General features: G+C 39.0%; 1 protein-coding gene across 1 annotated transcript in view; it reads right to left on the bottom strand.

Annotated features, from left to right (window-relative positions):
* The window catches only part of ntrk2a (neurotrophic tyrosine kinase, receptor, type 2a), a 70,478-nt gene that overhangs the window by 23,512 nt on the left and 24,603 nt on the right, over positions 1–22,363 (bottom strand). The window lies entirely within an intron of this gene.

Raw genomic sequence — 22,363 nt, 5'->3', positions numbered from 1 at the left:
CAAGGAAGAAGAGCGATGAAAGTGTATTTCTACAAAGCTGGCAGGTAACCAAGGGAATTAATGTCTGCCTTCAAAAAAGACAAACGCCAGGAATCCAGGAACCTTGTGGAGTAAAAACCAAGTAGTAGGAAATCCAGATTCAGTGCTCTCAGTTGTTATACTGTTATTATCTGGTGAAATGTCTCTGAAAAATCAGCTTTTCTGTATCAAAAACCCTGAATTCTGTCACTCTTTCAGTCCAAGTTAGAAACATCAGATATTAAAATTCATGTTTTATACAACAGACATTTTTGAAAGCAAAAATTCAGTAACAACATGAAGCAAGACAGTGAAAACAGAAGAGAGGTAGGATGGCATGAGTCAGACACTGTGCCCAACCCTTTTACAGAAAAATGGTTTGTTTTGGCAACAGAACGGAGGTGTTATTAGTTTCTAATTAAGACAGTGAAAACAGTCCGTGAAGCTGATTCCATGTTCACAGATTTGTCAGTTACAGTGAACCTTCATGACATTGCTGCTAATTTTCTGTGTCTTTAGGTTGAGTGCCAAATCAAACAATATCAGCTTTTTTTTTGCACAAAGACTGTATCACTAAACTGCAGCAACAGTTGCAAGTGCATACAGGTTCTCACTGTCTGGCATTTGGATAAAATACGCACACAGAGAAATAAAGCTACTAAACTCTTTTCTGCTCATGGCTTAATACTTACAACCTTAAAGGATATGTTCACATTTTTTGATGTATGCCTTGTCCATAGCTTTTTAAGATACTTGATTAGTCTAACTCTGAATACTGCAACCTTTTATTAGCTTCAACTGAACTTCAGAGGTCAATCTGACACAGAATGAGAACTGTGGATTTTGTCCTCCATCATATAAACTGAAATTTCTTCTGCAAGTTTGTGGCCGGTATGAACAGGAGGGAGGAAATCCCTGCTTCTTATTGTTATTGAAGCTTTAAATCCAGTGACTTCCTGTGATTTCAAAGGTTTGTTAACAATCCCAAGAATCACACCACACTGAGGTTCATTGCAGCTTCAAAAGTCCCAGTGCCTGCTATGTAAAAGACCTATTGTTTCCCAACCATAAAGACGCGTTCATGTACTTTCTTCTGTTGTTGTCTAATTGATTCTGAACCCAAGTGTTCAGACATTACTATTACTCAGTGCAGGTCTGTCAAATGATATAACCATGGAAAAAATACTGTGTGTGTTAATGAGAGTGTGAGTGTGTGTGTGTGCTCTTGTGCCCTGATCGCAAACAAGCTTACAAGGTCACAGTGATTAGAAAAAAATTGTGGTGACACAGTTTCCACTGTCCCAATGGGTCAGAGTTTAAATGGATGCAGAGTTACAACTCCTACTACTTTTTCAGTCCTTTAATTTCTTATTTCTGTAGGTATTATTAAAGCATTTTGTAGGTCTTTCATCATGATGTCATTTCAGCTTGATCATCAGCAGATGTTAAAATTGTAGAAGAAAGAGTTCTAGGTGCTAGGGCACAAAATAACTCAATGATAACATGCAGCGCTTGTAAATGGTCTTAATCACTCAGGTACATGGAGGGTTAGCAAATTACTGCTTTTCAGTGCATTGTCCTACAAGTGCTGTAATAAAAGCATGTGAGTGATTGTCTATCTGGTGCTTCTAACTCTGTAATATCATCTAATTTATGCCCTCTTCTCTGATTTAGGGGTGTGAAGGAGAAAATGTACATGTGCACATGTGTACACGCACAAGGCTCTCTTTAAAACTATAACTGGATGCTTCCATCTAGGTTTGGTCTTTCATCAGCTCTTCACACTGTGTCAGTTCAAGAAAAATAGCAGAGGCAAGTTAGAGCATGGGTCTCATCATAGACAGGGAAGCATTATTCAGAATTATGCTCACACACACATACACGGGGAGTGAACACAAAGCACAGTCCTTCTTTAGACCTCTTCAAGACACGAGCATAAGCCTGCAAACATTGTATGATGAATTGAGATTGATTTCCCATGAGCAAAAAATACAGTAGATGTATTCCCCTCTCATGTGGTTGGTTCTGCTGAATTATAACACTGGTAGACATTGTTCATTTCCTTTGTCCCTGGCCTCATATCAGGCTCTAGTGCTGCTGACAGGGCTTGATTGAGAGGGAAACGGAGAGAGTTTGTTTGTGTGTGAGGATATAAGTGTGTGTGTGTGTGAGAGAGAGAGAGAGAGTGAGAGTGTCTAAACCAGCTGGTATGTGTGTGTTGGTGACTCATGTGTGGATTGAAAAGGCCTTGAGAGAGAAAAAGAATGAGAGCAAGAGCACAATAGTTGTTTTTTGTGTGCAGAGATGTGTAAGCTTGAGATGTAGTGTGTGTGTGCGTGTGTGTGCGTGTGCTGGTTGTGATGTCTTCTGGCCGCATCTTTCTCCAGGACCACACTCAAGTGCTAATGTATCACTGGACCCTAAAGAGTGATGAAGGGGGAGTGAAAGATGAATACCATACAAAAAATATTCTGTTTGCAGCTGTTTGCTTTGGACCAAATGTTCTTTGCAGTCTTTTGATAACTCGCAACTCATTTTTCACACTTTACAAATAATTGCTGCAGCACAAAAACCATGTCAACCCCTCTCCGACATGTCAATATGTCAACTTGTCATACTTTCAAACCACAATTATTATGATTGTTATGATTATTACTGTCATCATTGTTATGTTGATTGGACAAAAGTAAAAAAAAAAAAAAGAAACCAGCCTTATTTTAAACATTTTGATAATACAGTTTTTCGTAATTTTTGAAATCATTTTCTAGATATTTCAGCCGTTTTTTCCATACAGGTAAATTTAAACCTTCAGATTCTCTGAAAATTTACGAATAACCAAAATCAGAGAAAGCAGTTTGCAGTGGACAGTCCTCAAATGTAAAAATGACAACAAAAAAATGTTTTCATGATAAAACACACAAAATCACATGAATTGAATTTTAGTAGTGGTTTCATTCAAAACTCCAAGGACACAGCAACAAGTTGAATTTTTTATCATCCGAATCTCATCACCACTAACAGAGCGCTGCTACTTAATGTACAGGAAATAATAGTAATATATTTATTTTCCTAAATGAAGCCATCAGTTTTCCCTCATATTGTTTCAAAGTGAGATTGAAACTGCACCAACATTATTAAATGTGCAGCAGCCATTTTGTTGCAACTGACAGTAAAGAATAAACTTTTTCAAAGACAAGATGGTTTTCAAATTTCTCTCAGTGGAGAAATTCTAAGCTCAAGAGATGAAGGTGTTGGCTTGCTGTTCAAGTTGTCTATGTACCTTCAGTGTTCATCACTCTGACTGTGTCACAGCATAACAAATGGGAGAAAAAAAAAACACATATGCGAGTGCAGGTTATTGTCTGTCAGTATGTGTGTGTGTTTGTGTTGGGAGGGGCTGAAGATCATTAACACAAAGAGGTCCCAGGGTCAGATCGTTATAAATAACGTTAAGCCGAGGGGGCAACAGGAGCCTGTGTGTGTGTTCATGTGCATGTGTGTCTGTGTTTGTGTGTGTGTGAGAGACATGGAGAGAGGCAGAGGTGGCGGATGGCCCTCAGGGAGTGACATGGTAAAAGGGGGATGAAAAGCTGTAACACTGAGAGGCAGTGGGAGGACGAGAGAGATGGACAGGAGAGGTGAAGGTGTAAGTGGGGTCAGGTCACGACTCACGACCCAACACTGTTAATGGGACTGATGTTTAAACTGGTGGAGACTGGAGCTTCTCACAGTCTGATGGGGAGAAATTCTAGCTTAACAGTCAATAAACTACGCTAAAACTGCCAATTACTGTATTTCATTGATTTCAAGTTTAGTTTTTTAATAACAGGTGTAGGCTCTGTGTTGTCACTGCTCGTGAGACACCATGGTTGTCTATAGAGTTATGGATTGTGAATTAAACCATAGAAAATTCTTATTACTGCTTGAGTAGTGTTTGCCATCATTTGCACTGGTTATGACAACACTGCATTCACCAAAGTAAGCAGCAAATAATGGCAACATAGCACAACCCAACCAAAATCCAGTCAAGTCAACAGTTTAGTCAGATTATCTAAAGCACTTGATTTGGAGAGAAAAACCAACCGTAAGTGTACCTATCAGTAATAAACCCTCATTGAACAGGAAAGCTACAGTAAGTACTAAAGGTCAAGTTTAATGAGCAGAAAGTCACTCTTTAAATCCTAAACATTTTGGGGGAGTAATTCATTTCCCATTAGCCTTTGTTTGCTCTTCCAAATAAATGTAGCTAACATGTGGGTTTGATCATCTGGCCACTTGTGTTTATGACATCCTGTATTGGCACAAATTTAACAGCTGGGTTGTTTTTGCAGTCGATTTATTTGCCCCACACAGCCAATGCACCTACTGTACAGAGGATAGCTGTAATGTACAGGAACAAGCAACGCACATACCAGCCGGTGCTCAGTCTTAACACAGCTTCCCGGATCTTAGCCATGATACTATTACCAGAACAATTACAATAGGATCCAATTTGTATGAAACTGGAATTTCTACTTAAATAAAGTGTAAGCACGAAAGTAAGTACTCATCACCATTTGATCACTTTCATCAAGCAATCAAATACAGCACAGTTTAAACGAGCTGTTGAGGGTTGACACTGTGTGTGATGTTGATCATCTAGTTCTTCATAAGGTTTGTGTACTTCTACAAAAAGCCTTGTGTCTGACAGAACAGCTGTTTCTGTCAAAGGAGGATGGGAAATGCTGCCATCCAATCAGCCTACTCACGAATAATGACATTGTTAAATTAATGACCTCCAGTCCACGCAGCCTGCTTCATTAGAGGTTTACGTTGAGTGCTGTAAATGAGAAACTGAGCAGATGCATTTTGCTGCTATACAATAGTTATACAACTTATACAACTCTGTCGAGAGAAGTAGGAAGCATTTTTTTGGACACCCCTCTTGTTGCTACTGTGTTTCCAACTTATAGAGGAGTAATGCAGCTGATGCTTCTTTACTCTAGCAGCGCATACTGTTTCAAGACATAGGTGCTGAGACTTAAATCACCTGTAATTCTGCCAAAATGTAACCCAGTCATAGCATGGAAATTGGGAGCTACAGGTGCAACACACCAACAATTATGATTCAAACACAGCGTTACACAGCTACGAATATGCCCATGTGGACAGTCCGCTTGTTAGCTCTTTAAGTTGCTGCCTTGACACCAGTGTTGCTGTGAGAGCCCGGGGGTTTGGGGTCTGGACTGGAGCAGGAGTTTTATGGCAAGAGTTTAAACTGGAGCTGAGTTAAAACAATGACTTTGAGTGACTGTATTGATCTCTCTTAGGCTCTCTGGGTACACCTCAGACAAACCGAAGCCATTTACTGCTGCATGTTGCCCAGGGCGATGGATGTAGAGAGGCTATTATGGGATTTAAGGACATCACGGCCTGTCAGTCAGTCTGTTAAAAGAGCTTGGTTGTCTGATGCTCAGACAGGGACAGCGAGAACAGTTGTTAGCAGATAATAGTGGTTTTCATGATTTGAGATTACTTTATTGGTCGGTGAGGTCACAGTGCAAGACTGATTGAAGTGAGGGGTTCGGATACACTTCAGAGGTGATGATGGACAACCTAGATATGGAGTACAAGTTGGCAAAAACAACAGATTAAAGAAACAAGTGTTCAGCTTTTGTTTGGTCTCGGCACTTGTGGCCATTTGGTATATTTACTGCCACCATCTTGGCTTTTAGCTGCTGCCTGAACATCATGTGCCAGAGCACAAACAGCTCCATTTTTGTGATGTTCTCAACAAGTTCACAAGCATAAACGCTCGGCTACAATATGATAATTTGCCCTTTGATCAAAAATACGTAATTAAAAATCAAAACCCACTAATTATGTCTCTTTTGGATGTTTTATCATGCAGCCACTGCAGCAGTCACTAAGGCTTCAGGGCAAGGGCAGGACTGCTGCCTCTATTGACCTCAAAGGCTTCTGTGACCCTTTAAGCCCTTCACAATATGTGTAAACACACACACATAAACACACGCTCACAGATGACTGGTAACATAAACCCAATGGTCTCTAAACTTCGCTGTCACCCTGCTGAACACAGGAAGTAATCTATCGATCCAGGAGGAAGAGGAATGGAGGGATGAAGTGGAGAGAGACAGACAGTGGAGCGACAGCAGAGAGGGGAGTACAAAGTGTAAGGAAAGAAGAGCTGCAGATTGAGTGGCTGGCAGAAAGACAGAAGGATACTGTGAGTAGAGTAAAAAATAATGCAGGAAAAGAAGAAAAATGTAAATGAGAGTCAGCTCAGTCAGCTTCTTTTTCTGAGCCAGGCGGTTTTATTATTATTTAACATAACAGATTTAAGTTTGGCTGCCCTTTCAGCAGAGCAAGGGTGCTGCCACACGTGTCTATCTACCAATTAGGAATTAGCAACATCTGAAACAGTTGTGGGGATTGTTGGCTTTGTTGGCTTCTGTAGCAATTGTCAATCAAGTCTGATCGAACCACCTACACCTAGCAGGGACAAATGGCAGCTTATGATAGCAAATAGCTCTGTAACAAATAATTTATGTCCAAAATGGCTGTCTGCCATGAAAAAAAAGAAATAAAATAAGGAACAAACAAAATAAAGAGAGACAATGGGAATACTGACAAAGAACATTTAGTATGTGGCAGGGATAGAGGGAGAAGGGCTAACAAAAAAGAAAAGGCATAGAAACAGTGGGATGGATACAGTAGATGGGTAGAATTTCCTCTACACTGCAGTTAGATAAATGTCCATTTAAATCTGCCTGTACAAGCCAAAAATTGTCCTCCTCTTTGGCCTAATGCGGAGGCCTATCACATTCCCCTTTTCCCTGTACCACTGGTAAAAATAGACATTTCCTCTTCTCCCTGCTTCTGTCTCGTGTCGTGTATCTCCTTTCTCATCTCCATGCATGTGTCTACCACCCCGCTTTCTTTCGTCATCCCCTTGTTTTATTTTTTCCCACATCCTCCTCTCCTCTCTTCCTCTCTCTCTCTCTGCCTTGTAGCCCCCTCAGTCTGATCTTTTCTATTTATAATATTCAACCCACATTCACCTTCTCATATGACACACTGGAAGACCAATTCTTCCTACTTAGAGCACTCTGAGGTGGTCAGAGATGTGAAAATGAAGAAGCAGGGAGGGAAGTGACAGAGAAAGAAATAAAAGTGAGAAAAACGACTATGTGTTGTCGTGTTTTTGGTTCTGTTGGATTAATGTAGTGCAGTAAAAAGAACAATACTAAAATAAAAAAGCAACACAAAATATAAGTACTCAGCTACCTAAAAACTGCATATGAATAAATGTATTTTCAGTTACTGACTAACACTATAAGGGTTCAGTTTTCTGCACTGAGTACTTTTTTATTTTTGATACTTCATGTAAGTTTTGCTAACAATACTTTCATACTTTTGTGTAACTATTTCACTGCAGGGCTGGATTTTTACTTGAGTAAAGGATCTGAATACTTCCTCCACCATTTCCCTAAACCTATCCATGTTTCGAGCATGACCCATCCTGCCTCACAGTACTTTTAAAACTAAATTCCACCGGTGTAAAAGAAAAAAAAAAAAAATTGTAAAGTAATTAGACAGTGGGGGCTCATCACTCATAGCAACACTCTTATAGTGTTGAAAATCCTTGCAGGTATGCAGTAAAAAAGGAAAAGCCTTGATGACTTGAAACATTATTGCTGCCTACAGTTAAGAGACGGACCAAGTCAAAGAGACAGGAAAGTTAAAAATGATTTACAGAAAAGAGGAGGTACAATAAAAAGAGGATTTGGACATGGCATTGATTTCAAAGCCAGAGTGGCCACAGATTTATTCAGTTTCATTTATTGTGTCTGACTGAGCCTTTTGTACTGATAAATAAAGTACAAAATATGCACTGACACAGATGAAAAAGACACATTTACACACGAGGGACACCAATAAATGTTTTTTTATTGAAAAGAAAAAAACCCCTGTCTTTCATCTGAAGAAGGAAATATCTTTTTCAAATGAGCCTTTTAAGTAATTATAGAGAGTAGCCTCTTGAACGCAGCTTTAATGTCACAATGTAGAGTTTATGGAAGAGGATCACAGCCAAAAGGTACTCGTAACTACAAATGTGGCTAATTTTTTTTTCTGTTCAGCTTTGTCTTTATGCTGCCTATGACATGACTTATAACAAGTTCAGGCATGTTTTTTTTTTTTGTAACCTGACTGTGGAGAGGTATAAAAGCCATCACTGTGTAATTATTTAAATTTATAGTTTCTGGCAAATGCAAGGTGAGGGTTTAGGGACTTTGCTGCATTTAGGGGACATCCCATAGCTGATGGAGACACATGAAAAATGAGGTACGATGATGTCTGACACAACAATTCTTCAAAATAGCCACTAGAGAACAGTTCAGTTATAAAACAATAATATTGCGTATCCGAATGTACAAAGGAAATAAAAAGGACAAATAAAATAAAGACAAAACATGAAACAACATTCACTTCCAGCTCAAAACCTATTGTACTGTACTGTCCCAGTGTTAGCGTTTTCTTTCTTTCTTTTTTTTTTCTTTTTTTAGTTTTTAGCTCAAATATCTTCAAAGCATTTCCAAGGAAATCTAAAGTCTAAAGATTTACAATGGTCTAACAAACATAAAATATGTATAATTATGTGCAAAAAAATCAAAGCAGTTCAACCCTAAAATCAGCCCAGCATCCTGTTTAAGAGAGGAACTGTAAGGGTTTACCAGACAATAACGCATAGCTTCTGAACTGCACTGTGCTGTATTTTGTTTAACTGTAAGGAGAAACACTGGTTATTCAAACAAGCCCAAAGATTAGAATAAAAGTTGCCTGAAATATTCAGCATTCAGCTTGTTGAGATATGAGAACATACTGGACCAAAGTTAGCTTAAAACAGGGACCAAATGTTTCTTGTGAAGCTCAAGGCAAAGCAAATCCTGATTATTACCCATGAATATAAAATCAGCCTCATATTTGTTTTTGCTCATAGTTCGATGTTTCGGGAAATACAGCAGCCATTTAGCTTAGCTTAGCACAAAAACTGGAAACATTAAGAAATAGCTGGCTCCGTTGAACTGTAAGAAAATCCACCTACCAGCACCTGTAAAGCTGACTGAGTAACACATCACATCTTGTTTGTTCAATCCATACAAAAACCAAAGTCTATTTCACACAACACAAACTTTTCCTTTAGGTTTTAGACAGAGTAGAGGTCATTTTTACTCTCTTTCCATCTTCCAATGTATATAAGCCTGGCGTTTAGGCCTCTGAGTGTTCAGTCCATTCTTAAATTTCATCAGAAAGTTTAAATACTGGTCATGTCACATTTGGTACTTGCTTTTATCTAAGCAACTGTCCTACCAACATGGTTGTCCAGTGGTTCATAAAATCCACTTTGCAACCAATAATGAATACAAGTCTTAGAAATACAGAGCAACTGCCATAAAATGAAAAAAAGTTACATTCATGTTGCTGATGAAGCTAAAATGTTTGAATATTTCATAAACAAACTGATAATGAGTCTCACTGACGTTTTCCCTCTGTAATACAAAACACACACTCTCTCTGTCTTTCTTTTAAACACTCACATGATCCGTACACAAACACACCCTCTTTAACACCACAGACACACAAAAAGACACCCACACTTCCTAATCTCCCCCCTCCATTCATTTTGACTTTTATCATTAATTGCTTCTGGGTTATTTTAATTGATTTTGTTCACCTTTTGTTTTTATTTATTCATTTAGTTGCATTTTTTAAACATTCTTCGCTCTAATGGGTTTTTGATGTCATTTGGTTTCTGAAGCCTAATTAACACTTTGGCAGATTGATTCTTTTTTTTCCTTTTTTTTTTCCTAAGCCCCAAAGGGATCGTAATATGGGATTTTCTTCTAATTATGAACATTTTACTCTTTTTGTAAGAATACACAAGTGAACTAAACATTCAAACTAAAGCAACTGTGAAAGTTCAACCAATCAAATGTTCCTATTTCCTGACAGCTCCCTAATTCTCCTGTTTAATGCAATCCGTCTCACACTACAAAGGCTTCGGTGAGCTTTGGGAGTATATCTCATAGTGTTACACTAACCTTTAATTTCCATGGGAAAAACCACCTTATGTTTCTCAGAAGTAGTTTAAAGACACTTTCAAAATTACTCCAACAGCAAAGAAATGAACCTTTAAGCTGAAGTAAATGCAAAGTATAAACACTGTGTGCAGTTTATACAACTAACACACCACAGTATGGTCAATGAACACCACTTAAAAAGTTAATTTTTATACATCAGTGAAAGTGCACAGGCCCCGTTTTTCTTATTAATGGATATAGAGGCTACTCAAGTGCACACTCTCAAGATAATGTGATTTAAAAAACATCAGCAATCTAAAAACATAAGATGGTGCTTTTTTTTTTTTTCTCCAATTAAATTAGCTGACCAGTTTGGCTGTCTGGGGTTTGGGATAAACAAGGATGTACTCTATTACACTGTGATTTCTTCTCTCACACCAGCAAAAGTGTCTGTGTTTTAACCCTGAAGCCCTCTTAATCAAATATTCCCCATACATCTGCTCTGACCTCAATCTCAGCCAACACTGCGTCTCTTTATATGTTTGTGTGTGTGACAGAGACAGAGAGTCACCCCACATGCTGACTTGACATGTGTACGTATGGTGGATTGCATGAAGTAAATTGTTACTAATATGTGGACATTCCATGTATATGTGATCCACTTATGCGCTTAACATGTGCATGCAATTATTAATTTATTTGTGCATATGTGGATATAAGCATTTGTCTGTCTCAGTAATGTAACAGAGATGGACAACATTCTATCTGTTCATGTTGCTTTAAAACATGAACACACTGAAAAAAGTGCATTAAGATTTTAGATATTTATGAAAAATGTCCACTTCAGCCCAAACTATTCAGGTTTTCAGTGTACAGGATATACTGCATGCTCCTGGGTCTCTTAATCTTAACTGTGTGGCAGTGTGCACATGTGCATTATTATAAACAGATGTGCGTGCATGACTGCATCTGTAGTTCAGAAAGGAAAGGTGGGTAGAAGGCAACCGATGATTAATTTAACAGCATCTTCAGTTTATGGTCTTGTGTGTGTCAGTGAGTGTCTGTATTGGATACTGACAAGGTGTATGTTCCCTAATAAGTTACAGACATGTCATGTAACATCTTAAACTTCTTGCGCTGTAAAAATATTTCGCCCCAAAAAAATCGCTTCTAACATACTTTGATTTATAGAGTCACAAATTTTCACTATAAGAGAGCTGTTGGCAGGGGAGGGGGAGGAAAAGAAATCTGTTTTTGTGGCAGATGTGTGGGATGTTTTGACAGGTGTAGTGAATACCTGCAAAACTAATTTGACGGTTATGCAGCAGTTTAAGAGCACAGTGCCTCCCAAACAGTCGGGTAGTGCACTCTGCCACTCGTGGTGTTAACGGTCTGCAATAAAGACTTTCAGAGACCTGCCCAACTCATCACGTAGTTATCCCTTTTAGCATTTGTTGCACACAAGAGCAGGGCAATTGAAAGTGAAGCCATTTTCTCTCAAACTCATTCCCATATCTCTGATCACTTTTACTACTTGCTCCAACTGTGACTTGCAGCAGCGCAGGCTACACTAACGGGAAGATGCTGCCAAATTCAAACAAAATCACTTTTTTTCTTCAAAGCCATTTTTTCTTCCCCAGTTCACAACGTAGTCTTGGTTGCTCAGTTTAATGAGCCGCAAAACTTCTTCAAACTGTTCTGCTCTGTTCTTTCAGTTCAGCAGGATCTCTGAGAGCCAGTGCAGTGGTTGAAGGTCTGAGTGTTTGGATTTGGTATGATTATACAGGGTAATAACGGGTCTAAATAGGGAAGATGGTCTGAATTTAAACAAGACCCTGAACACAGCATTGTTTACAAAGATAGGACTTTGTAGTGTGCATGAAAAAATACTGGGGTGAGCTGGTCATTAGTACCAGGAGGTTGAGTGGGAGGCACAAAAATCATCAGCTGTGTGTGTGTGTGTGTGTGTGTGTGTGTGTGTGTGTGTGTGTGTGTGTGTGTGTGTGTGTGTGTGTGTGTGTGTGTGTGTGGATGGGTGGGATGGATGTGTATGGAGGCGGGAGGCATGTGTGTATTTGGAGAAGATGTAGGTTAATGGCTGTTTCTGTCCCTCTGATCTGAATAATTCATCCAATGGGAGGCTTTTATGCGTCTTTGAAGAATCTCTCTGATTGGTTGATCGGAATGCTGCATCCCAAGGCTCTACCTGACTCTTCTACCTTTAGCAATTGATAATGGGCACTATCCACCTAACCACTGTCTGTCTGTGCGTGTGTGTATGTTTGTGTGTCCGTGTGTGTGTGTGTGTGTGTGTTTGCACAATCCTGTAACCCCCTACAGAGCCCACTCTTCATTTCTTACACATTGTTTTTTGTTTAGTTGAATGTATAGATGACCCTCTCCTTTATCTTCCCCCCATTTTCCATTTTCCTGCTCCTGTTTTATTCCCCACTCCTTTTTATAAACATTCTCTCTCTCTTTCACACACACACACACACACACACACACACACACACACACACACACACACACACACACACACACACACACACACACACACGCACGCAGGAAATCTTTCTCTCTCTTTCTTTTATTCTCTTGTGTGTCCATCTCCGTTAGCGTGAAACCACCTCCACTGGGATGTTCTGAAACAACACACAGCCTGAAGGGAAACACAAAAAACATAAACGATAACAAAAACCAAAACAAATGTAACAAAAGAAAACAACAACTGTAAATAATAATAATAATAATAATAATAGAGGAGAGGTCTAGTTGCTGGTTGCTTAGGAGAGGTCTAGTTGCTGGTAGGGTCAGTACCACAGAGAATACTGTTGCTTAGTATTTGTTATAAATGTTGTTTGTATAAATGCAATGTTTTACTTTGGGACGGATAAAGAACACAAGGCTTTTTGCTATTTGCTTGAAATAACTGTCATTTAGACATGTTAATTCTAAGAAAAGCTATTTTCTGTGGGGTTTTAATGCCACTCTTTCAAACACAGATATTTTTTAAGAACCTTGTATTGTTTTTCCACCCTTCATTTAGCCAAATGTACTGTGAGTAAAATGTTTTCTAGGTTAGGAAAAAAAATCTAGTATTAGAACAGAGAGGTTTAGTAAATTAGCCATGTGTCATTCACATCAGAGTAGCACCGGACTTTCAGCCACATGTATAAATAATATCATAAGATGTGACCAACAAGCATCATAGATTAACCTAATCTCCAAAGACAGATCAAGATTAAATACCTTACTGTACATAAGAAAGTCTAGTTGTTAAATTGGTGCTCACACTCCACACAGCATCTGTGTGTGTGTGTGTGTGACATGGTCCAACAGATTTATTAATCAGTTATGCAGCAAAGGTCACATTCACTGATATTTTATACAGAACTGCAGCTTCCCAGTAAACTGCTTATTTGTTTCAAAAATAATAGTAATTTACTCACAGTAAGGGTGAAGTGACCTTTTCCCAAAACATGAACAATAAACTCACACACATCTGAACTTTGCTATATAGCACTCAGCCTTCCCACGGTGACCCAATCAATGGACACACATACCCACTTATATTGTTACCTCTTACCAGAAAGTACAAAGGGATGTTTAACATATCCAACTTTCAGTCACACCCATGTGAGCAAAGACACACATATATAATTCATAAAAGATAATGAGCCGCATGTTTCTTTGTAAAATTACAGGATGATACCAGCACCTGGTATGTCACCGGGGGAGTCTGTGCCAGCCAAACATAACAGCCTTATCTGTGTCGGAGGATTATGTGTACATTACCAACCTGTCAGTTTACGACGGAGGCTGAGCCAGCCAAAAGAAATAAAACCTCCCCACTGAATCTGGCATTACGGTTCAAATGCATTCCAAATATCTGAGAGAAAATGAGAAATGTCACCAAGAAAACCTGTGGCCAGAGTCTGTGTGAGAGAAAACCAGTGGAAAGAGAAGTGAGTCATGTCTTGCAAAACATCAAAAGGATGAGGGGAGAGAGATAGAAATGAGGTACAAAGAGAATAAAAGTCAAATTCCAGGTGTGTCACAGCAGTAGTTTCAGTTTAATTTCATGTTGCAACTTTATGTCCTCAGGGTCTCAGTTACAGCTCTACTGATTTCCTGCTGCACTGCTACAAATGTCTAGCTAATGCAACAAAAACATTGCTTCTTATTTTTTGAACTACACATATTTTTTTTATTTGTGTCTCCCACTGTGTTTTAGAGGGAAGTTATGCCAACTCATACAGCTATTGACATTCAGACATTTAGTTTAACAGTGGAGGTTCTTGTTTTGGTAGCTTGTACCCCTCCCCAGAAAAAGAAAAGGTTATCTCAAAGAAGACAGAGAGTTGCACCTTCTGCAATAATTTTTAAAAATCCTATAGCCTGTTCAAACACATGTATGTCACGTGAGAAATGCTTTTGAACTCCATGTACTTCAATGAAACAACAATGTTTAACATTTTTAAAATTCTCCCTTTCTACCATATCTGCAATTATCACGATCATGAAAAGATTGTGGTTACAGCATGATAAGGGCACTGTGAGGTGCTGGTTTGTTCAGTATGGATGTCCTGTAATTCTGCATGGGCAACGGGATAAAGTCCTTAAATTAGACAGAAATAATTAGTGTAACTCCTGTAGCTCCTATCCAAAAACTAATGAGGACCAGAGGTTAGGAGAGTCTGGGATAGTGGTGATACTCCTCCTCCATTAGCATCTCTATTTGCTTATTGAGACTGAAAAACAGCACTAATGAATAAACATGCATCCAGATTGCGTTTAATCATACAGTCACTGAAAACATGCTTATTATGTCCTGTCCAAAAACAATATCACCATCGCTGCTGCAGGTCTGAGAGAGAAGGATGTGTAATTAGGGAGCTTGCACAGTGGAAATAAAGTCAAACTAAGCAAGTAATGGCTGAGACTTCTGTCAGGACAGGAATGTAAAGGAGAAAACCATTCGAGGCTGCTGACACTTTATGATAGAGGACAGGGTGAGGCGAGCCAAAAACAACAACCTGCTTTCCCCCTTAAGCTGGCTTTGTCATTTCTGTTTTGTGGAAATTGAGAGAGAATTGTGTAGATTGGCAGCAGGCTAAAAGTAAACAAGACAAAAGCAGCACACTCGTCACTAAAACTCACTTTGCTACCACTAGGCATTGACTGCAAAGACAATAACCCCACAGCGTAGCCCCCCTGAGGAAAGTTTCTTGAGATTCTTTGCAGTACTGCTGTCACACAGACACCTAATAAAAATCCACCAGAGACCCCTTTGAGGCTCTAATTTGTACCTTAACTCTAAGATACAATGATCCAGTTGAAAACTTGTGTGTGTGCACAGTGGAGGTTTTAGTGGATTAACAATCCCAGGACAAAGCAGAGGAAGGTAACATCAGAGGGATTTATTGGTATCACAGCAGGTTTCCATGTGATGGTTTATGCATTTAGCAAAGCCAGAACTGGGTCAGGGCCCAACTTCCCAACTGCAGAAGTACCTTTCCAGAATAGTTACTTTAGACCAGAACATACAGAATATAATGTATGTTTTTATTGTAGATGCCACAAATGAACAAAAGTCAATGACTACACCTCAGTCCAACTTTCTGACGAAAAGTGAAGTGAAAAAGTTCCCAAAACAAGCAAGAAGTGAAGATTGCTGTAATACAGACTTCACAGAGCATCACCACGGAAGATAATATCTAGTGATGCCTGTGTGTTGAAAATTGTCCAATTATTTTCTGTCCCCTATAGTTGGGGGTTTATATATAAAAATGGAGCTACAGCCCCGAAACAATTGGCCTGATGTGGATGTAAACATTCTCAAATTAAACCTGACAGTCAGCAAATTTACCTCATAATCACAGGAAGACTAAACCAATATGTGACTGCCACTATGCTTTATGTCTTGTATATTCAAATACATGAAATACAGTTGTGTTAAATGGTGTGTTGTTGAGCAATTGTGTAAATCTAAGGTGTCAGATATTAAATTAAATCAAATATACAGTAGCATCGGTCCCTGTGTGCAGACATCTTTTCCTTCACACTTCATACTTTTTATAGACCAGCACCTGTTAAGAGGTTTATACCAGCAGCTGGCTGTTATTTGACTTGCTGTTAACTATTTCAAAACAAATACATTTTGGCACTTGATGTGTCAGTTTTTTGATGCTCAGTATCTCAAAGGAGCACACCTCCCTGATTCAAAGTGACAATTTCATCCTCAAAAATCCATATCTATGTCATGTCTGGCTGCCAATCATTGTGAGTCCTTGTAGGAGGAGTGAAAAGTGTTTTTTCATCCTATGACTCACTTCATAAACAAAGCCAGCAAATGGGGCAAAAGATCTCTCAGCTTGAGGCAGCATGCTGCCGTAATGAACTCCGGCTTTACAATCTGACGTCTTTTGTCTGCTCCCATCTCAGTCTCGACTGCTGACTTTAGTCAGTCCCAGGTGTCGCTTCATGTCTCCACGTGTGTTTTTTTTTATTGCGTGTGTGTGTGTGTGTCTGAAGGTAGTGATTCACTCCTCTCCCAGACTCAGCTAGTGATAATGATTTAGTTTTGGAGCAGCGCAGGTTGGCAATGACGCAGGTTGCCATGGCTACAGCATGCGATGGGCAACGGAAGTCGACCATGTCATGCTGCAGACCTTCTGACAACTGCACACACGCCTGCATTTTCAGGCTGTATCTCTCACACAGACTCACTTTTTGTCTCTCACTTTCTACACACACAGACACACAAACACACACACACACACACTGCAGGCAACAGACCATTTGTCAAAGATATATGATGTATACGCAGGAAAGTGTCAACATACAGCTTGTTCAGTACTGAACACAATGCTGTCTTGTCTCACTTTTTGTTCCCTACAGACTTTCCCAATCAGACTTTGACAAACACTCAGAAAATGATACATCTCATCACTGTAGTCCGGCATTTTCAATGAGATGCTGGAGTTACAGCTGTGTGAATAACACAAGTCATCAGTTGTTGACTGTTTTGGTCAAACAATTGTTAATTTCTTATCTTCGACTGCCAAAATTTATTTTCATAATTGAATTAGTTTTTTGTTTGATTTATTGGTTTATTTATTCAAGTACATTCCAGCATCTCATCTGTAAATATTTGCTGGTTTTCTAAATATCTTTGGATTTTGAACTGTTGTTAGGACAAAACAAGCAATTTGAATAAATTAACTAGCGCTCTGGGACTATTTTCAGATATTTCATAAACCCAGTCATTCATCAATTAATCAAGAAAACGATGGTTGCATTAATTGATGAAAATTTTGGTAAATTTTTCGGCCCTAATTTGCGCATTCCTGTTCACACACAGCACCTTCTGAAATATGCTTTTATCACTCAGAGTAATAAAGATTACTCACACTACAGTACGTATATACACAAACACATACTTTTCCCTTAGTATTCTGTGTTACCATCTGTTTGTTTAATCAGCATTTTCTCTAGACAAACATTTGTTTTTCTGTGCTTGTCAGCTTCAGGCTGCTTCTTGCTTGGTTGTTAGTATTTTTTATGCTGTCTTATGTCAGCTAAGAAAACCCTGGACAGCTCAGCAAAATCGTAGGTCTTGGCACTCGACCATGGACTGGACCTTAGGAAACACAGTAATAAATCCACCTGGCTGCTCTCTGATGCTGCCAACACACAGTATGTGCTGTTGCATGCGTATGGTTTGGTTGTTCTGAAAATTAAGACTCTGTGAGACAGGCATGAGCATGTGCGTGTGCATAAAGAAAAGCAAATCAGGGCACTGATTGACAGTCTTTCTTCTGTTTCATACATACACTCTCTCCCTCAGACACACACAAACACAAGGCTTTCTCTCTACTTCTCACGTTTTCTTTCAGTCTGTCACATTCATTTGTTGATCTTTTTCTCCATCCTACACCAGCCAAGATTTAGCCCTGTTTTTCCACACACAATCATGTTCCCACTATCTTCCATCTCCCCTCAAAATACACCCACAAACACATAACACATTTTCTCCCTGTTTCACTCACACATCCCAAACACTGTCCTCTCGTTTCATTGAAGGTTGTAGTTTTCTGAGGAAATGAATGAGGAAATGAACAATTGCAGATAATCCCCTTGAAGATGAATACTGGTGTGGGGTTTTTTTTTTCTTATCATACACAATACAGAGTCAGTCAGCTTACAGTAGTCCTGCCACTCACATACTTTGTTAAAAAGATCTTTAATAATCATTCATTTGTATTATAATTTTCTTTAGACATTTTAGGACATGTCAGAGAAACTCAACATAAATTAAAGAGGAAGTAAATAAATAAATAAATACATAGGTATGCAAATGCACAAACAAGGTTTCTAGGACATATTCCATGACTGAATGGTCAACTCATTATGTATGTAATTATCATTATTACAATACTATGGTGACAATACTAGTCACCATAATCTCCAGTCAAAGCTGAAGTGCCCAGTCTTCTTTGAAACCAACTGGTCAAAAAAAACCCCCAAAAAAACCATGCTTTTATTCACTATTTTTGATTTGATCAATATTCTGAATAACATCAACAAACAGCAAGAGACAGCAACAGCAAAATCATAGGGGCCTGGCTCTGGACCATGGACTTCAAGAAACATAGTCTAAAACAAACAAAATCTAACTGGCCTGATGTGTCTCTGAAGCCTCAAGCAAATACCGTAATATAGCAAAGTTCAGAGTATTTTGATGTTCTGAAAATTAAGACTCTATGAGACATCACACAGGTATGAACATGTGCTTATACTTGAGGAAAAACAAAAAACAACTGTGATTGACAGTCTGTCTCTCAGACATGCACAGTACAAAACAGAGGGCTTACTTTCTACCTCTCTCACATTTACTCTCTGTAGAATTAATTCTGTTTTTTTTTTATTCTCTCTTCATCCTTCAAACATCTACTTTTACTTTGTCACTCACACACATGTGCTCCCCTATTCGCCATTTCCCCTCCACACACACACACACACACACAGACACACACACACACACACACACAAACACAAATGCTGCAGAACAGAGCTGCTGACCTTAGCATTAGGTAGTGATGGGAAGGCAGGGCCAAGAAGACAGAGGCATCCTGGCTCAGTCTGGACAGGCAAACGATCAATTAATCCATCAATAAACCCCTATCTGTTGTAATGCTGTTCCAAATCACTCCCTCTTTTTTCTCTTTTCATGCTGTGCAGAAAATGTTGCACGGATGCACAAATATAAAACACAAAAGCAGCCAGACACAGTAAATGACATTGGACAACTCTCATACATATTCAGGAAAACTGGGGACTTTTGTGTACGTGTGTGTTTGTCTCTTGAGCCACTTGAGTATCTGCCTGAGTGCAGCAGGACTAGGTGCTGATCGATAGCTAAAACCTCATTAACATAGACCCTGTCATACAGAGATTCACTGTACTGCCAAGAAAAAGGCACATTGATGCAACATGTGCACACTCGCTTTCAGCAGTGACATTTACTGAGCGACCAGCAGGGCTCTGAACAACAACGCACTGTCATACTGTGAGGAAAAACATCACACTGACACGATGTACACGTATACCCAGTATAAATGTCCACTTCCACAAATACTGGAGGTGCTGACTCACATGACTTGGTCTCTGTACTGATGACTTGAATTTGAACACTTTAGAGTCATCAAAACAGTCATCTTCATATTAGAAACAAAGAGAGCAGCAAGTCTTTCCTGAAAACAGATTTACTAAGAATCAGCCTGAAAGCAGCCAGGATGTAAAGGTAGAATGGTTTGTTATACGATGTGTTTTACAAGTGACACAGTATGTTTTACTGCGCAGTCATAATACGTGAAGGGATTTACAGAGTAGGTTTTATTTCACAAATGTTAACCTTCAGCGGTGTGATGGGAAAAAAAAAGCAACTGAAGGCTTCATGTGTGAGTAGCCACATACAGAATCAAACACTCCCTGCTTGTATATGTGGTAGATGAAAGTCATTTTCTGGCTTTTGCTGGATGGTATGTTTGTTATGATAAAACCGATGGCCTTCACATAAACATTGAAAATCTGTTTGTGTTTCTGAGAAAACTGAGTTGCAAAGTTTTTTCTCTGTGTTATTCTGTTCACGTCTCACAGATGAAATCATTGTCTTGGTGTTTAGTACAAACAGTGGCACCAATGAAAGGCTGTGCTGCCAAGCGAATATCAGGATACACCTGAGCAACGGCCAGTACTAATATTTTTTATTTTTACAAAATGCTTTTCAACAATCAAATTTAAGTCCTCATTTTGTTGCATATTAAGGTGATGTCTGTGCAGTGATTACATGACGGTTAAACCATTCTTGCTAGTTTATGGTTCATGGGCCATCTGAAAATAACATTAAAAAAATTACTTCCATTAAGGAATTACAGTTGCCGCCAGTAAACCTCACATTCCAGACTTTGGTATCTTCAGTATCCTAAATATGTAGATAAATATGTAGATAGTGCATGTGCTGGGTAAGCTTCATGACCCCCAGCTTTCCTTGTAAGCATTTAAAGTCCATTTATGTTCTCTGATATGCTTGTGGCTCGTCAATGAGAAAAACAAATATGGTCACGCTGAACATTTCAGAGTGCTTTCTTTCTAAAATGGACAATAATTGAATTTAAAATCACTTGTATTTCAATATTGAAACAAATTCTGAATCTTCAGCTGATCTGTGATCATTTCATCTGTGCCCAGCACAAACTGTACGTATACATAATGTCCTGTTCCCACACTGCACTCCCAGTTTCAACTATCTAATTTTGCACTGCTCTGGCTGTTCGCAAAGGTCAGGCCGACCAATACAAGGCAGGAAATGATGTGCTGCTGCACAATGGTCTCCCTGACAGAAATGAGAAGAGAGTCGCCAACTGATGGTCACTGCCAACTCACTGCCAGTTCTTTGACTCTGACCGCCGACACTTCCTCTTTTCAAAATAGACCATCAAAGCTTTTGATTGTCCGATTTCACACACGGGCGCTCTCACATCCTCTTAAAAACAACAGAAAATGAAATCATGGAGAGGTTCCATGCCCTGTAGTCACCAATTTCTGGAAGAAGAGTGGTACATTTGCCCAATCAGGTGAAAGAATGGTTAAGGAGTCAACAATTAGAGGACTTATCAGCCTATTGACCATAATATTTGAAATGACACCTCTTCCCCAAAAAATTCTGTTAAGTGTTACACAATAAGCAGAGCAGTGATAGTCCGAACTTCAAAAAATGCTGATCTTTTACATTTTGTAAATGGTCAAAACATAAGCAACAAATCTTGAGCAGCACCTGATGCGAATGGATTTTTACGCTTTAATAAACTGAAATTGACTGAAATTTTCAAATCAAAACCAGAATTTCTGATATTTCAAATTCAAGACGCACACACAACAAAAGTGAAAAGCAATAAAAGCAATCACTAATAAAATGCTGTGTGTACCAAAAGAGAAGCTGCAGTCAGGGAAGTGCACAGACAAGGTCTTCCGGCAACATTTCACTTTGGAAAAGAGCAGTTTCCATTTTCAGAGCGCTTCAAACAATCGCTGCCCTCAGGATCCGCCATAGGCATTTAGACTTTTCTTCCTCCAGCTCTTAACATTAAAATCTGCAAACAAACAAAACTGTTCCTTGGAAAAACTTGATCCAGGACATGAAGTGAAACAATAAACACCACCAGGACTAAAGCCTGGTTTTCTATCGATCTATCCATCCATTTATGTGCCATACCCACATAAAACCTGTCACACAGAGCCTATTCCAGCATGTGGAGAGCAGGAGGCTCAGCACAGGGGATGACAGGGTTCAGTTTACCTTATACATGTTTATAAATTAAATTTTTTTAAATTTCTAAATTAAAGTATGACAGTGTGTAAAAGTAGCAATGATTGTTAATCTTTTTAATTACTGCTTGTACAAAAACACCATGTTAGTTCTGACTAGGTGCAGTTGACATGATCCACCCATCTGATCTGACAGAGGCTTTTCATAAACAAGGTGAAGCTTTTTCTCATGTCTGCATCTTTGTTGTCGGTTGAGTTCAGAATAATAAGTTGCTGTAAAACATTAAAATTAACTGTCTTTTCTTTTGTTCAATCTGCAAAATTTTGTGTTTTCACACTTTGTTTGCAGACAGCTTGTTAGGCCCATAATGACTGCATGAAACTGTGTGGCAGTTCAAGTATCTATAGTTTCAATGCAGTGACTCAGAGTA

The sequence above is a fragment of the Toxotes jaculatrix genome, chromosome 7 (genome assembly GCF_017976425.1).
Source record: "Toxotes jaculatrix isolate fToxJac2 chromosome 7, fToxJac2.pri, whole genome shotgun sequence".
NCBI classification, from domain to species: Eukaryota; Metazoa; Chordata; class Actinopteri; family Toxotidae; genus Toxotes; species Toxotes jaculatrix.
This window is presented reverse-complemented; position numbering and strand designations above follow the sequence as displayed.